Below are 18,359 nucleotides of genomic sequence, written 5' to 3' on the forward strand. Positions count from 1 at the left end.
TGATCTATGACCTATAATATGCATCTTAAACACTGTTCACAGATAGAGGATAACACCGTATCAGTAGAATTAAATAGCTACAAATCCTAGTGACTGTCATTTGCATTTCAAACACTTGTTCCTGTATTACACGCCACATTAAACATATTCACAAGTTGTTTTTTTCTTGGAGGGGAGGGATAGTGTTATAGCTGTACGTTTGTGTTTTCAAGTGATCTTCACACCACTCAGGAAAGCAGCCAGAGAACTGCAATTTCAGCTACAAAAGAGAGATGATGCAGCTGACGGCCGAAGGAACATATTTGATTTATCTTATTTGCTTTTATTGGTATTCCTGTGCTACTTTTCAGCCTGAAGGTTGCATCCGAAGTAGCTCACAAAACAGTTTAAAAATGTATAAAGTAATGCAACAAAATAATGAAAAGAGAGGAGTTAAGGAAAATAAATGAAAATAATAGCTGGAGACAGGCTGTCATTCAACCCAAGGGAGGGATCAACCATAAAAAGAAAGAGGAAAGGAGGCAATGCTCATTGAAAAATAGTTAAGCTTCCTAAAGGAGGGAGGTCAAGAGCCTGGGTGCCACCACCAAAAAAGCCCTGCCCTGTCTCCCCACTAGCCGTATCTCAGGTGGTGGACGCTAGATACACTGTCAGTTGCGTGTCAGCCCACATTTGCATCATGATGTTGGCCTCTAAGGATTCATCATAGGACACGTTCATGGTCTTCTTTTTTAAAAGATGCAGAGCATTATTGCTGTTTGAGAGCCACTTTGCTCAACTTCCCAGTGTCAGCAAATATGATGGGACTGGTATTAGTGCTATGTCAAAAATGACTTCAGAATCTTTCCACATGGTCCGTGTCTTTGGTAATTTGGCTTTCTTTGGTCCCCATCTTCTTGTGATCGTGAGGACATACAGTGGTACCTCGGGTTACATACGCTTCAGGTTACATACGCTTCAGGTTACAGACTCCGTTAACCCAGAAATATTGCTTCAGGTTAAGAACTTTGCTTCAGGATGAGAACAGAAATTGTGCTCCAGCGGCACGGCAACAACAGGAGGCCCCATTAGCTAAAGTGGTGCTTCAGTTTAAGAACAGTTTCAGGTTAAGTACAGACCTCCAGAACGAATTAAGTACTTAACCCGAGGTACCACTGTATAAGACTAGGATTTCTCTTCTGGTGAAATTTTGCACACCACTAGATTGAATTCTACTTTTGATTGACACAATTTCTGAGTCCCTCTTACTAGTTCCCATTTTCCTGCACGCCTTACACACGGGGCAGAAGTTTCCACAGGTCCAGCAACTTCCTTCTCTCTCCTTGCCAAAAGCAGGAGTTGCAATCAATGTCAATGAGCTGATCAGGGCTGACTTCAACCCCTGCTGGGATTGGCTGCACTCTGGAGTTCCTGGCCGAGAGCCTCTGAGTGCAGCTGGTCCCTGCTGAAAGCAAGAGTTGCAATCAGAGTCAATCAGCTGATTGGCTGGGATTCGCCACAGGGAACCTTCTTGGCAGTCCACCTTGAGTTCAAGCTGGTCTGCAATGGAAGGTTTTTCCATGAATTAAAGCCAGTTTGTAAATGGAAATGCTTCACCTGGCATCATGGTGGGGTCAGGTGATTGATAGATGGGCAGCCCCGCCTGTCAAAGGGGTCCACGGGGGGTGGGGAAAGCACTAGCGACTGGCTCACCAGACAATTCCAGTTCCCCACCCCCGTTAAGAAACTTAAATTGTGCCAGGTGTTATATGTAGCCAAGTGCTGAAGGTTTTCAACTGAAAACATTTGCCTGAAACTTGGTTGGGTGGAGTGCATTTTTAGGTGGATGGCTACCATATATAGTTATCCAGAATGCCAGGAATGACATCACATCATGAGATGAGGAATATTCTAGAGGGGAAATGCTGGTCCACACTGATTGTTGTTTAGTCGTTTAGTCGTGTCCGACTCTTCGTGACCCCATGGACCAGAGCACGCCAGGCACTCCTGTCTTCCACTGCCTCCCATAGTTTGGACAGACTCATGTTTGTAGCTTTGAGAACACTGTCCAACCATCTCGTCCTCTGTCGTCCCCTTCTCCTTGTGCCCTCCATCTTTCCCAACATCAGGTTCTTTTCCAGGGAGTCTTCTCTTCTCATGAGGTGGCCAAAGTACTGGAGCCTCAGCTTCATGATCTGTCCTTCCAGTGAGGACTCGGGGCTGATTTCCTTAAGAATGGATAGGTTTGATCTTCTTGCAGTCCATGGGACTCTCAAGAGTCTCCTCCAGCACCATAATTCAAAAGCATCAATTCTTCGGCGATCAGCCTTCTTGATGGTCCAGCTCTCACTTCCATACATCACTACACAGAAAACCATGGCTTTAACTATACGGACCTTAGTTGGCAAGGTGATGTCACTGCTTTTTAAGATGCTGTCTAGGTTTGCCATCGCCTTTCTCCCAAGGAGCAGGCGTCTTTTAATTTCGTGACTGCTGTCACCGTCTGCAGTGATCATGGAGCCCAAGAAAGTAAAATCTCTCACTGCCTCCATTTCTTCCCCTTCTATTTGCCAGGAGGTGATGGGACCAGTGGCCACACTGATAGATACCATGAAAATGGCAGCCACCTTTGGAGGCCACAATTCTATTTTCTCTGAATGCTCCCAGAAGGACCTAGTGCCCTTGTGAGGGGGGTAAATACTGCAGCTTCCAAACCAGGTAGAGCACCAGTGAATTTTATGGGAGTCCCATCCTTGAAATTGTCCCTGCCCCTGAAAGGAGGTGAAATCCGCCCTTCCCCCACCTATCCAGGGCTTGCAAAAGCAAACAGAAGTGTTGTTCAATGCTAAGCCAAACCCATAAAAATCATTGCAGGGATCCTGGGGAACCATCAATAGTGTCCTGTTCCTTCTATGCTTCCCAGCTGCAGTGTCAGAATGAAAAAAAGAAACTTTGGTGTAAGTGACTCACAACCCCACAACGTCAACGCCACCCTTCCCACAAAAGAGCTATCTTTATAAAAAAACAACAACACCCAACAACACCCAAATCCCTTGACTAATTTGAAAAAATATATGCCAAGGAAGAGGTGAAGGTAAACAAACAACAAGCTTGATACTGAGTGGGAACCTCGCGATGTGTCAGAAACATCACATTTATAACGTATTAAAATTTCACAAGATCTTTTTTTGATCTTTGGACGGGGGGGGGGGAGAGAAAAAGGAGGAGGCGAGGCACATTAAAAAGTGGAGGAGAGACTAGCAAGGCTGCATTTAAGAAGAAGATTAACTGGATTGTGTGCCATGATTGTCAAAGTGGCTCATGAATTATTCAGGGATGGCGGGCCATTCATAAAAATGCAGGCAAGGGCTGCTCTCTCAAGTTCTACCCCACCTACTGCTGTCTGGATCATGGAGGGAAAAGGGAAAAGGGAGGGTGGGTTTTCCTCCCCTTCCTCTTTCTCCCTGTTCTCTGCTATCAGCAGGCTCAAACGCTTTGGCCCAATGCTTGCTGATATCCCTTTCACCAGGGCAGTCATTTCGTCTTGTTGCAACCTAGTTCATCTTTTTAAAAAATAAATAAATGCAAATGAATGCAGAGGAAACAAACACAAGAGAGAAACCTGGAAACTTGCCTCAACCTGTCAACCTTTCCTTGAAAGCCATTTGGAACGACACAGAGAAGGCTTGGAGAGCAGGTCATTTGGCAGAGATGCCGGTCCCCAGCTGGGCTTTGCAGCTTCCAAATGCTAGGCTGGGAGTGGGGAGGGGGAGTCCAGCACATCTGCACATGTAGCCATTTGCTGCAAAGCAGAATCGCAACGGGGGCCAGCCCTGTGCAAAAGCTGCTCAAACACCCCGACGTGACAGGGCTGCTTTGCAGCAGAGCTTGGCAGCAGAATGGACATACGGACACATGGATGGCTTTCAAAGAGGACTGGGCAAATTCATGGCGCATGGTGGCTACTAGCCATGATACCTATGCCCTGCCTCCACAGTCAGAGTCAGTAATGTTTCTAAATACCAGTTGCTAGAAATTGCAAAAGAGGAGAGTGTGTTTGTGCTTCGCATCTGGTTGGCTACTGTGATAACAGGATGCTGTCCAGACCCTCCAAGTGTCCCTATTTTCCAGGGATCGTCTCAGATTTACAGAACCAATGCCAGTTTCTGATTCGATCACGGAATGTCCAGCTTTTCCTATTCTCATCGGAGAAACATTGGCGGGTATGGAGTTATGCAGCTGCCGAGCCAAAGAGATAAGTAACTATACAACCTTTAGAAGACATCTTTAGAAGACTACCCAAAGTGGAACTGTAGCTCCCTGAAGGGAATTGGGGTCTTCAACCAACTCTCAGCATGCTTAAGAAGCCACGGTTCTCAGGATAATTTGGGGGGTCCACAGCTGTCAAAAGTGATATCATGGTGCTTTATAGGTATGAATGTGGCCAATCTTAGCTACCAGAGAAAGGAATGGTCTCCACCTGAGTCCTTGGAGACCTGCTACCAGATGGAATAGTAGACCCAGTTGCTCCAGTACTGGACTGGGAGGAGTAATGATATGACTCTGTATACAGCAGCTTCACATACAGTTTTTCTGGCTGCTGTAGCACATGAAACTGTAAATTGGCTCAGAGCATACACAATATCTATTTCTAGAAGTCTTTATTTCAGGGGGAGAGGAAGGCCCATTTATTAACAGTAGAAGAAACTTGCAAAGCCCAGGGAATTAGAGTACGGTTTGTTATTAATGCATGAAGTTGACTTCACTCCAGGCATATAGACCTTCATCTGACACGAAAGCTGAGACAAAAGCAAACCTTAAGTAAACAATTTCATTCTCACGGAATTACTCGAGTCATGTTATTAAAGCAATCGAAGTTGCATAATAACTTCGAGACAAATGATCGATACGGAGAAGCAATCAGACTCGGGAGTAATTCTGTGAGGGGTGGGGTGGGGTGGAATGATCAATAGTAGCAGACCTGAAATGCGCATGGTGATAAGGTAATAGGAATGCTATGAAACAATCAAGAGGTATTCACAGAGTTGAGTTTACCCTGCGCCTCCCGAGTTCTTTTGCCTCTGGGGAAGGGTACCAGCACACATAACTTTTGGCTCACCTTTGGAGCATCCTCCTTCACTTGGCTGTGGTTGTGGGCCAGATCTTGGAAAAGGAAGGCTCAAAGTGTCCGGGTGAGCATTTTGACTCATATGCCAACTTGGGCACAACTCCTTTGGAGCTCGAACTCAACTCAATGTGGGCTCATGCAGGCTTCCCCAGGGCTGCCTCCTTCAGAATCCGAAGATACGATACGATAAGATACGATAATTGATACGATAATCTTTATTGTCATTGTCCCATACAGAATAACGGAATTGAAAACCTACATCAGACATTCAGAAACCAACAAGCCTGCTATCCCAGCTATCCCAGCTTGGTTAGCCCCCTAAAAACTCTGATACCCCATAATTAAATACAATATACTCCCATAGAGACTACCTTACACTGCGTTTAAAACCAAAATCACATTTGGATAGAAACTGTTTCTCAGGTGGCTAGTCCTAGTCTTTATAACCCTGTACCTTCTTCCAGAAGGCAGAAGCTGAAAGAGATCATTTCCGGGGTACGGACTATCCTGCGCTATCTCTGCAGCTTTCTTATGGCACCTGGAAGCATAGATTTGATCCAAGGTGGGAAGAGTGCACCCAATTATTCTCTCCGCAGTCTTTACAACCCTGGACAGCATTGTTTTTTCCCCTGACCGTGCAGCTCCCAAACCACACACAGAGACCATAAGTTAATAAGAGTGTTCACATGTTATGAATCATAGATTCTCACTGGATCAGGCTAGAGGCACTTCCATTCCTGCAGCCTGTTTTCACAATGACCAGCCAGGCGCCCATGGGAAACCCACAAACCTCCTGCCGTGGATTTTTTAGCTGAGATTCCTGCATTGCAGGGGGTTAGACTTGGGGTCCCTTCCAACTCTACAATTCTATGATACGATGATCCTTCATTACAGCTGAGTGTATAATATGTGTACCTGCAGACAGAGATATGTGCCCAGTTATTCATATGCAGAATTAAATGTGCAATCTATGTACCTGTGTACACAGTGGCTGAGCTATACAAATCAACCTGTGTCTACCCTTTCATACAAACACGTCTACATTTGTGGAGGCAGCTTGTACCTCTGTTCAGCACTGAGCTGTTGGGGGAACATGCAGGAAACAAATGTTATGAATAAATCATTCCTTTCCCAGTGATTATCGCCAAACAAAATGCTAAGCCGCATCAGCATACAGTTCCTTGTTTTGAAGGCAACCAATCCATTAACTCACACTTGTCCTTTGCTATCTCATCTTTTGGCCATGTGGCAGAGGGTTGACTTCCTCAGTGAACAGGAATGGGGAAAGGAGAACTCTTTCAATAATTTGGGAAGGGGGAATAGTTATACCACTCCAAACCCCTCCTGAGCAATATCTGAAACAGGAGAATACAGGAGTGGTACCTCGGATGAAGAACTCAATTCATTCTGGAGATCCATTCTTAACCTGAAACTGTTCTTAACCTAAGGTACCGCTTTAGCTAATGGGGCCTCCTACTACTGCCGCACTGCCGCCGCGCAATTTCTGTTTCCATCCTGAAGCAAAGTTCTTAAACCGAGGTAATATTTCTGGGTTAGTGGAGTCTGTAACCTGAAGCGTTTGTAACCTGAAGGGTATGTAACCTGATGTATATCGCTCATGGCTACCTGAATAATTTCATGCTCACTCCCCCCCCCCTTTGAGTTTCATGTGACTTTCAGAAAATATTCCTCCAAATTTCTTTGAAAAATGTGAAATACAGTCAAAGTGAGTGTTCCGGTTTTCAAATGATTTTCAGAAGCCAAACATCCAGCGTGGCTTCCACAGCTTCCGACTGACTGAAGGACTCTCCTGCATCCAATCAGAAGCCGTGTCTTGGTTTTCGAACAGTTCCAGAAGTCGAACAGACTCCTGGAAACACATTCTGTTCAAGAACCATTTACAGTCAAACCTCATTTTGCGGACGGAATCCATTCTGGAGGCCTGCCCGCTAGCCAAAAATGATGCACGTCGAAGTGCCGCTTCTGTGCACACGCGAGCAGCAAACCCGGAAGTAACCCGTTCTGGTACTTCTGGGTTTGCCACGGACGTTCACCGAAGCAGACACAAGCGGAGGCAGACACAGAATGAGGTTTGACTGTATTAAATGTATGTATTAAATGACTCAGGCTCCAAATACCTGGTGGCCCAAAAACTCCCTCCCCACAGAATTGCATCTGGCACCTTCATTATACAGCTTCTGGAGATTGCTGAAGATGCATCTCTTTGCCCTGACTTTTATTTCTGTAACTGTAAGTCGTTTTAAACTTGGTAAATGGGTTGTGAAGAGTTGCGAATAAATTAATAATAATTCTTAATAATGCCTCCCTAATCTCCCCTTCCTAACTTTCTCTTTCTCTGTTTCCTCCCCTCTCCCTCCCCACCTCTCTCTCCCTCCTCCATCTCACATAATCTACAAGGGGAAAAAATGTTTCAAACTGACTGCAGCTGTTCTGTATGAAGGATGCTAAGACTTTAAAACAGAGGCACTGAATGTACTTTTGTTTCTGATGGGGAAATCTTTAAATAAATAAATAAATAAATAAATAAATAAATATTATTAATAGATTTGTGAGGGATTTGCAAATATGCCCATATATAGCAGTGCCAAGGAGAAACGAACACGCCAGTTCCTGGGTCCCTCGTCCTCAAGACAGGTTTTCTGCATCCCCGGTCCCTCCATTTATTTTCCAGCTGCAGTCTCCTTTAATGTACATCCATGCAAACGACCCACATTAGATTTATCTAATAGTGAAGCTGTTAATTCAGAAGGCAGAGTCAGTGATGGATCGCAGCTGTTTTTCTTTTGTGTTACATCCCAAGTTCTTTATTTCTCCTCTTGACACGGACATGGGCTAAGGCCGCTGCGTATCAACTCGGGAAGATTCTCAGCATGAACTTCATCTGTAGTCAACTGTGTCAGAGAAACGCAGCTAATTAACTAGAGCCCTCGCTTTTGTTCCTTTTTTTTTCTTTTGAAGAAAAACAACAACCCTACAATATTTTATCCCGTTCAGCATCTACGAGAATAATGAACTTTGGCGGCATCAGTTTTAGCATCTCACAGTGGGATTAGACACTGGAAAGGCATACGCAGTAATTAATGGAAAGTTGTTCTGTGTTTGCTCTTTAAGGGAACAGTAGATAGTCACTGGATACTTCTGAATACAAATAGAGCTGCAGTGGAAAATCACTTAAGGATCATGTGCTGCTCTCCACTCAAATGCTTTGCAACATTGCACCTGTGAGGGCTTCTGACATCATGGCAATTGATGCATTGAGCATTTCCTTTTTCTATACAAGGTGAACTTTGGCAGTCACCTTGCATTACAGTACAGACTGTCAGTGCTACACAAGCCACTAGCAAGGGCCACCAGACAGTGGGCAAATATCAGAATTTGAGCGTATCTGAGCCAGAACCATGGACAGCTCTGTCGGAATCTTGTTTGGTTATTTATTACATATTTTTTGCATTTCTATCCCACTTCTTCCTCCAAGGAGCGCACACCTGGCTCTCCCCCTCCTCATTTAATCCTCACACAACGACCCTGTGAGGAAGGTTAGGCTGAGAAGCAGCTCACCCAGCGAGCTTCATGGCTGGCTGAAGGAACCCTGGTTTCTTTGCTCCTGGTCCGACACTCTTAACCACCACACAACACTGGCTCCCTCACTTTAGGCTGCTATCGAAACTCCAGCCAGCCAGCAGCAGAGCTTAATATAGCAGTGAAGTCACACCCACATTTTACCAGGTGGGAGGCTGCACCAGGTGACACCTCTGGCAAATCCAGCTTCCTCCTCACCCTGCCCCAGTCTGACGCAAAGGGGGTTTAGATTGCAGAGTTGCTGCCCCCAAGATCCCATGTGAGAAACTTGGATCCTGGTGTACAGGGGACAGAACACACTGAATTACAATCTCTTAGTATTTATACCAGGCCTAGACAACCGAGAGTGATCGTTATTTTAGCACCACGTTGTGGTAGGAAATGATGGAAGCTTCTAGGCTTATTAAATGCTGAAGCATCATTGTTCCTTGGGTGGTTATGTGTGCTATTTTGCAGAGGACAGTGCAGAGGCTGTCAGTGCTCTGTTATTTGTGGGAGTCTTCTGCTTGAAGACCTGTCCAGTTCAAGTCCAGTTTAAAGACAAAGAGAAGGGATGCTAGCCCAGAAATGGAAGCAAGAAGAAATACCAACAAAACAAGAATGGCAGACAAAGTTAATGGACTACGCAGAATTGGATGACAGGAAGGATTCGAAACCTGCGGGACCAGAGATTCACAGAAGATTGGAATAAATATGTGAACTATTTGAAGAGCAACTGTAATCAACAAATTACACTACTAGGACTACAAGAAGTTTTGTAAGGAGGGATATATGAAATATTGCAAAGAGGATAAAGAATAGAGAGATTAGTTATGATATTTACAAGTAATAGTGAAAGTAAGAAATGTAAATTAAGTAGAAAAGACTGGAAAATTTTCAGATGTGATTGGTGGAAGTCAAAAAACTGTATAAGATATAAAAGTATGTTTTATAATTGTTGAAAATGATATGTATTTAAAGACAAAGAGAAGGGAAAGTGGGTGCACTGAAAGTCCCCATCAACTGCTGGTCCCCGGGTAGGCGATTGAGTTTGTTGCATTCTTCCACACCAATTTGAATTGTAGTAATTATTTCTACATTTGCACCTATGCATATAAATTAGCACCTGCAAAGCTTATGCAGACTTTTCCAATGATGCCTTTCCTTCTCTTTTCTATGATGGGTAAGTGGCCATGCCAACAGTTTCATCTCCACTTGGAGGTGACAACAAAATGATATGAATCTAGTCCTGGGAAACCAGATCGAAAGACAGAGCTTAAGGGTACATCGCTGGGACCCTTTTGCAGCTCTTAATTCAAGTTTTTCTGAGTTGTGCCTGTAAAGAGGTCAAGCACATGCTCATGTCCATGACTGAGATAGAGCCTGAGCCTGGCTATACAGGCTTCTCAAGAGGTTTAAAATGCAAATATCTGCACAGCCAAGCAGCTGACCAGGCAGGTTGTAGCCAGGAACTGGGTCAGAGCCAGCTGCATTCGACTAATGAAAGCCAGTTTCAGGTCTGTGACCCCTGGACCCTAGTGGGCTTATCTAGCTGTAGTGGTAATGCATCAAGAAGTGCTGGGGCTGTGTCTAGCAACTCATTTAATTCCCCACAACGCCCCAGAATAACACTAGCTCAGGGATTCTGTGAGAAATTCAAAGTGTGGCTAGATCTAGTCACTTTGGCTGCTCAAAGTGCAATGCCAGGGAGTGGGAAATTAGGGAATTCAAGGGCAGGCATCAGCAGTGGGTCCTGGCACATGCCCCAAAATGCCAGCTGTCTGGATTTGACCCAATAGGTTTCTATGGGGATACAGAGAGCTGTTTGGCCAACTGGAAAGTTGAACTGAGAGCCAAAGTGCAAAGTGGGCCAGTTTCCATAGGGTGGTGGCTTCCTTGACTTCAGAGTTTTGTGAATCAAAAGGACCAAAGGATCCAGGCTCTGTTCCATAGTTGGCCATACTGATGATTTCTAATTTCACTTGCCAGGAGAATGCACCTAGCCACTCAAAATAAAACCTTGAAGAAGACCTGAGATTTGCTGGCAGAAGCTGGGTTTCGGGAGCTAAAGGAAAACCTGGCTGCTTGGATTTCTAATATACAAAGCACCCCAAAGAAAATATTTCTTCCCCTGAAGTCAAAAGTATTAAAATAAGAGTACACATACCAGAGGACAGCTGTGTGTTTTCCATTAGCCAAATGACTTTCTCATTTGATAACCTGCATTGCAAAGGAACTCCAAGGAACTGACAACCTTCTAGATTAGATCTAGAATTGTTGCCTGGAGGACATACTTGTCTACCCTTTTGACAAGCCAATATTGATGGTGACAGGGTGACGTGATCGCAGGCATTAGCCCATGGCAGATGACAGAAAGGAGGCCACAGAAAGGACATGGAATTTATCTTGAGTAAAGCGATGTATGCTTAATTGCTGCTGGGTGGTGGTTGCTTTCATTCGCTGATTTTAAGGTTGTGTGATTGCCACAAATGTGGTTGATGCATCATAAATCGCCCCTCTACACACACCATTCCCCAATACCTTAGTCATTGCCTGCAGCAACTATGAGACTCCTTTTTATTCTCGAAACAGCATGACTCAGCCCCAACCTCTAGTCTCAAGGGATTTGGTTCTGTGGATACTGACAATCTTAGAGAAAGAAGTGGTAGGATGACAACCAGCCATCATTGCTGTCAGTATTCTTGGCCAGTGGAGAAGACAGCAGATTACTCAAAATATATTGGGGAGGGGGAAAGGAAGTTATAAATACAGTGGTACCTCAGGTTACATACGCTTCAGGTTACATATGCTTCAGGTTACAGACTCTACTAACCCAGAAATAGTGCTTCAGGTTAAGAACTTTGCTTCAGAATGAGAACAGAAATTGTGCTCCAGCGGTGCGGCAGCAGTGGGAGGCCCCATTAGCTAAAGTGGTGCTTCAGGTTAAGAACAGTTTCAGCTTAAGTATGGACCCCCGGAACGAATTAAGTACTTAACCCGAGGTACCACTGTACTATAATCAGGCAGTCAGTATAGATATGATCCTAGTTATAAACTCTGCAAATAAGATTACTCAATTTAAAGAATATGCATTATTGTGTAAAGTCCAGAAACCATGTGTCAGGGGTTCAGGAGCAGAGGCACAGGGAAGAGAGGAGATAGAGAGCGAGGGGGAGGAATCCGAGGGGAGCGCAGGAGATGAAAGTGGTCCGAGGGATTCCATGAGCCTCTCCAGCGAATCGGAAGATTCACAGAAGGGGGCGCCAGCGGCCAAGGGCAGGGGGTTCCCAAGGGGAACGCTCCAGGAGCAAGGGGGCAGCAGGGACTCCCAGAGCAGTAGTTGGAAATCAGGACCAGCTTCCCCACCAGAGCGGAGTGGGGGGGAAGAGTCCCAAGCATCGGGGCCAGTGCATTCCCCACCAGGGAGAGAAGACGAGACAGGGCTGACCACACCTCCATCGGAGAGTCTGACAACGGGGGGAAGGTCAGATCCGGCCAGTGTCCCGGAAGGGGGAAGCAGTGACACAAGCAGTGTGACGGTTAGGAGAAAGGTCACTGGGTTGGCGCGAGAGGCAAGTTCAAATGTACAGGAGCGCAAGACAGCAGAGAATGAGGATTGGGAACCTGGTCCTAAAGCCCGCCGGAGGGAGGGGGAGGAGCTGAGCGACTCAGCGTCGGAAGAGTCCAGAAAGGGCAATGCCCCAGCGGGCAGGAGGACCCAGAGGAGGAGAGAACAGCGCAGAAGGTGGAGCAGGGCGAGGATCTTAAACTGGTGCGGAAGGGGAGGTGATTCAGACGGGACTTCGCCGATCTAAGGTCTAAGACGTAGGGCTGCACACTCTGGCGTTGAAATGGAAACTAAACTTCAATAAAGACTTTTGTACATTACATCAACCTGGCGTTGGTCCTCTGTGAGCTGGGACCTAGAGGCAGCTCTGACACCATGAGATAGATGACTAAATATAGTATTTATAACTTCCTTCAATTCATCCAAATATTTTAGAAATTTTTTTTTAAAATCATTTAGTGTGGAGTGAGAAAGAAAAGGCAATCAGCGTAGAAGTAAGTTTAGGAAATAAAACAAGTTTTATAACTTTTTACATTGCTTCTGTAGCAAAATCTTTGAATCAGAGCAAGGCACATAACACAAGTGACAAAAACTTAAATTTCCACATTTTAATCCTGTGCACTTAGATTCAGGTCAAACAGCTACTGTACATTCCATGAACCAATATAGCATTTTCATATAGCCAACTCTTGCCAATGGTTACGTGGGCACAGCTATTTAAAGCTAACAATTATAAGATAAAAAAGTTAATTTCCACCTAACCAGATCATTCAAGAAAGAGGCATTACCCAATTTAACACTCCATTCACACTTTCTGATTGTGAGCTTGACAGACAACAATAGATGATAAAGTCTTGATCTTGCCTTCTTTTCTATTTCATGCAGCATAGGAGATAATGCTCCATTTTCTTGGCCCTGTTTTACATGCAAGAGCATAGGTTATTAACTATAGCTATACAGCAACACTTCTGGCCAATTAAACCATGATGTCTCAACTTTGAATATTCCAACACATTCTAAAACACCCCCAGTAACATCCAAGTAAAAGGGGCTACAAAAGACGGGCAGATTTTGTAAGATAGATGAGACAATGATCTGGATAAAGCACTTCCTTGTATCATTTATACAGTTTATCTTCTGGAAAATCTGGAAGAAGACTTTGCAACTGGATGAGCAATTGAGGAACTACATGCTAGTCCTGAATCTTTTCTTTTCAAAGTATATGTTTACTTGTCAAGCTTGCAACAATGAGTTTGAATAAGTGGTGCCTAAGAAATCTGTAGTAAACAGATCATGCCAAGCTACCACCAACATTCTCCAGCACCTGCAGACTACATCAGTGCCACACATTGAAAGCACACACACACCCCTTAAAATCATGGGAATCATATAATTATAGAGTTAGAAGGGACCTCAAGGGTCCCTTGCAATGCAGGAATCCTGCCCACAGCCATCCTTGGGTGGGCTTGAACCACCAATGTTCTGTTTAACAGTCAGATGCACAGAGCTACCATTCCTATCAAACTATAATTCCCAGGATTTTTGTATTAAATGTATGGTGCAAACACAGCTCCAGTTAGTACTCCAAGTTGGGCCAAAGATTTTCTGGGCCACAGGTTGGAGAAGTCTGGTGCAGCATTATGAAGCTGATTCCATGAATCCAGTTGTTTTACTACATGGACAGGATTGTTTGGGAATAATGTGGCCAGGACACCAGTTTGCTCCAGATCAGCAAAAAGTCAAATGTAAAATGCAGGCCCTGTCTAGCAAAATCAGAGGCTTTTAAGGCTTGTTCTAGACCTGCAATTCTATGACAGTAAGAGAGGGCTATATTTGGTCTACCTGCTTGCCCAATAAATTGTGTGCTGTTAACAACTGTGTACATTTTAATTTCTACTTATGTCCAGCAGGTTTCGATGGGAGGGAGCTCATCCTCACATCTTTTATTAGAACACAGCACAATTTCCCCGGGGAGCTCAAATATCACGTATTAAATGTCGGAAATGCTGAAGTGCTCTCGTATATGACCACTCTCGTGAAATGAAATGATGATGACAGTTCACTAAAAATCTCATTGGGAGAAGTCATCATGGCCATATTTAGATGCAAATTTGGTATGTCTTCCATTCTCTCTTTCTCAATGGTAACGTTCCAGGAACCCGCAAGGTCACGGCGTAATCATGGCTAGCTGATTTTGGCTGCTAAAAATGCATTCCAAAAATAGCTTTAAGACGCCTGAAATTCTGTCTGAACGTTACTTTTCAACGTAAGCAATTGTGCTGCTTTGCCGGGGTGGGGGTGGGGGGAGAGATCCTACGTGATTGCTTCTGGGATATTAGGCCTCCCTTACCACTGTTCTGTTGCAGGCCAGGAAAAAAATTGTGGGAAATTCCCAAGAACGCACACTTTTCGCATATGATGGGCTTCATCTGTCTGTGACTTTCCTCTTTTTATTTCATTTCCTAATGCAAATGTGTTTGCTTTCATCACATGGCTGCATCTCAAGGGTAGAACAAATCACACCCCTTATTTAGACAATAAGAATGGTGTGAAGCCTCTCGGGTCCTCAGAGAACATTCAGACAGCTGGGATTACAGATTAAGAGCAGGAGAACAATGCAAGGATACTGCTGGCTGGGTATTGTTGGCTTTGGCTTGCAGAAAACAGCAGCTTATAACAAAAACATGAAAGGAAGAAGCTCAAAATCCCCCACGCACAGCAGTGCAATCAAAGAAGGACTTGCTGCGTACGGGGCCAGTCATTCTTACTAGGCTGTCTAGAGACACAATTGCCACACTGTTTATTCCAGAATATGCACAAAGACTTCAAAGATGATTCAGGAGAGGAGTCATAGGTATAGCAGAGGGGTCACTGAAGAGGGAGGGGGGATGGTCCTCGCTGGATGAAAAACTATCACAGCTCACTTTCCACTCAGCCAACATAAGGGACTCCTGGGTGGGAAATTCAGGATCCTCACCATATACCTCCCCACCCAGTTCTTTGCAAAGTGACTGTTACGCTCATGACAAAACCAAAACCAAGATACAGCTAGGTGGGTTGAGGCAAGCATGCAATACAGAACCAGGCACAGTGCTCATTATGAGATCTCTCGACAATTTGGGATGATAGTTGCACTACAATATCATGATGGTGGATTGGGAGAAATTGTGGGGAAAAGGAATTAAATTTACAGCTTTTAATGTATTAAAAGAAAATTTGATGAAAATGATGTATAGATGGTATTTAACACCAGTGAAGTTAGCAAAAATGTATCATACTCATGATAATAAATACTGGAAATGCAGAGAAAAAGAAGGAACCTTTTACCACATGTGGTGGACATGCCCCAAGGTAAAAGACTTCTAGGAAAGGATTTATAATGAACTGGAAAAAGTGTTGAAAAACACATTAATTAAAAAACCATAAGCCTTTTTACTTGGTATAGTGGGGGGGGGGTGAAATCCCCAAAAAGGATGTTACTTTTTTATGTATGCCACAACAGCTGCAAGAATATTGCTAGCAAAGAATTGGAAGAAACAAGATTTACCAACTATAGAAGAATGGCAGATGAAGATGATGGACTATATGGAACTTGCCGAACTGACCGGGAGACTCCGAGACCAGAGAGAAGAGACGGTGGAAGAAGGTTGGAAGAAGTTTAAGGAATATTTGAAAAAAATATATGTTAATATTTAAATCTTAGAATAGCTTTGGAAGTGGATTTAGGCTGTAGGGTTAGAAGTAGAAGATAGTGTATTTTAAAATAGTATTATTTGCAAGTGATACAATGTGAAGATTTTTATGGTTAAAGTAAGTGTGATTTTAAAAAATGGTGAGGAATTATGATATATGTAAACTGCTCAAGATGAGGTAAAATGAAAATCAGATAAGGGGGACTTGGGGAAGCCCACCTAACAATATTTAGAAAAAATAAGGATAAGGCAAGAATCTGTTTTTATTATTTGTTTTCCTGTTTGTATTGTTTATTTGTGTTATAAAATGAATAAAATAAAAAAATTTGATAGTTGCACTGCAGGCCAAGTTGGTACCTCTAACATGACTTTGCCCTCAGATTACAATATTCTGACTATTGGCTATGCTAGTTGGGTTGGGAGGTGAAGCTCAAAAACCTCTGGAGGACCACATATTCCCCCATTCCTTAGCGATGTATTGTTCCTGAAGTTTGAGTCTTCCCAAAATGTCATAAGGAAAGAGCCATGCTAGTGGCTAAACAGATAGTGAAAGTCCAAGGAAGATGCAACAATAGAACACTGGATGCAACACATGTTGAATTTAAAATTTAAAAACAAAAACAAAAAAACCCTATATTTAATAGTTGCGGAAAGCCAGATTAGCAGGATCAAGTTGGGAAGAATCTTTAAATCTTCTTAAAAAACCAGCATAAACTATGCTGTAATCCTGAACTGCCAGGGAACTACCTTGTATGCCAAGTAACCTGTTGCGAGCTAGTGTAATAGTGACCCCTGGTCACTAGACAAGACCAGGGGCCAGGGATTCTTGGACAAGAAAATTCACATCTGTCTTTGGCATCATTTGAGAGTTGCATTGAACAGAAAGGAGAACTTGGGGTTTGCTTAATACATTGCAAGGAAAAGCATATTTTGTTATTTAACTGGCATTCAGTGGGATAAGATAGATGGACCCCACACTGATATGGCTCTTCCCTTCTTAATAAAAAGGGGATTTATCATAAACCTACTTGGTCCCAAATGAGGAACATACAAAGATGCCTTATGCTGAGTTCGTTCGTTTAGCTCAGTACTAACCACAGTGAACGGCAGTAGGGTTCCAGGGTTTAAGACAAGGTTCTCTCCCATCCCTATTTTTAATAATAATAATAATAATAATAATAATAATAATAATAATAAGAATAAGAATAAGAATTAGAATTAGAATTAGAATTAGAATTAGAATTTATATACCACCCTATACCTGGAGGTCTCATGGTGGTTCACAAAGCAGATCACAATATATAAAATCAAAATAAAAACAATAACCCAATAATAACCCCCCCAAAAAAGAGCCACATTTTAAAAGGGTATAGGATGTGGATCAGGTCAACCAAAGGTTAAAAAGCAATGTTTTTGCCTGATGCCTAAAGGTGTATAATGAAGGTGCCAGGCGAACTTCCCTGGGGAGAGCATTCCACAGACGGGGAGCCACTGCAGAGAAGGCCCATTCTCGTGTTGCCACCCTACGGACCTCTCGAGGAGGAGGCAAATGAAGGAGATGCAACAGATCGAGCCTTCTGCATGCAAAGCACTGCTTCACCACTCTGCTATGACCCATCCTAACCTGAAAGGTTGGAGTTTATCTGTCCTCTAAAGGAAATCAGAAAACTCAGCTGGTGTTAGTAGCAACCTGTAACCTGCACAGGCATCATTTCTAGTATCTCAGTGTTATAGGGGTGCCAATTAAATAAAACAAAGTAATCCTTCCAAGAAACTGTGCTCTACTGTGCAAATGCCTTGCTAAAGACAAGTGGAGACAGCTCACCATCTAACAGGGCACAAATGAGTTCGGGATTAATATGCAGAATCTATTTATATTGCTGGCAGTCATGCATGAGCCAAAACGAAACCATCTTGAGCCCTGCAACTGAAGGAAGCATTTGCACGCCTGACAGTTTGAACAGTCCCAAAAGAACAGGGGAAGTATTTGCACATTTCAAAGCAGAATCGCATTATAAAACTGTCACATTTTCATGGCCGTCCTTCCTGTGACTGACCCTTCAAAAAGAAAGTTCCTCTTTGAGGAATAAGTGGAAGCAATTAGATTTAAACGTCACCCCTTGCCAATAAATGCTCCACTGTTGATTTCGTTGCCTTGTCTCCTTCCCCCCAAATCTAGTTACTTTCCCGGCGCCTGCTAGACAAAACCCACTTAGAGAGGGATCAAAATGAACCATCAGCCCTGTGAATGCGAAACAAGCACAACACTGCAATATATTTTCTCATCAAAGGGGTGCTAGCTTCATATCTCGTCACTCTGAGAGCTTTGGCTAATGTTATCTGCTCTGCCTCAAAAAGATGCCACAGAATCAGCCATTTGTGAAAAAGGACCTTTGGCAGAATGTATTACGCC

General features: G+C 43.7%; 1 protein-coding gene and 1 long non-coding RNA gene across 2 annotated transcripts in view; one reads left to right on the forward strand and one right to left on the reverse strand.

Moving 5' to 3' along the window:
• The window catches only part of GALNT14 (polypeptide N-acetylgalactosaminyltransferase 14), a 243,070-nt gene that overhangs the window by 105,714 nt on the left and 118,997 nt on the right, over positions 1-18,359 (reverse strand). The window lies entirely within an intron of this gene.
• The window catches only part of LOC310841650, a 248,280-nt gene continuing 231,881 nt past the window's right edge, over positions 1,961-18,359 (forward strand). The window contains exon 1 of the long non-coding RNA XR_014562654.1: positions 1,961-2,024. This is a non-coding gene — a long non-coding RNA (uncharacterized lncRNA). The remainder of the gene's footprint in view (positions 2,025-18,359) is intronic.

Source organism: Podarcis gaigeae (genome assembly GCF_964106915.1).
Source record: "Podarcis gaigeae genome assembly, chromosome: 3".
NCBI classification, from domain to species: domain Eukaryota; kingdom Metazoa; phylum Chordata; class Lepidosauria; order Squamata; family Lacertidae; genus Podarcis; species Podarcis gaigeae.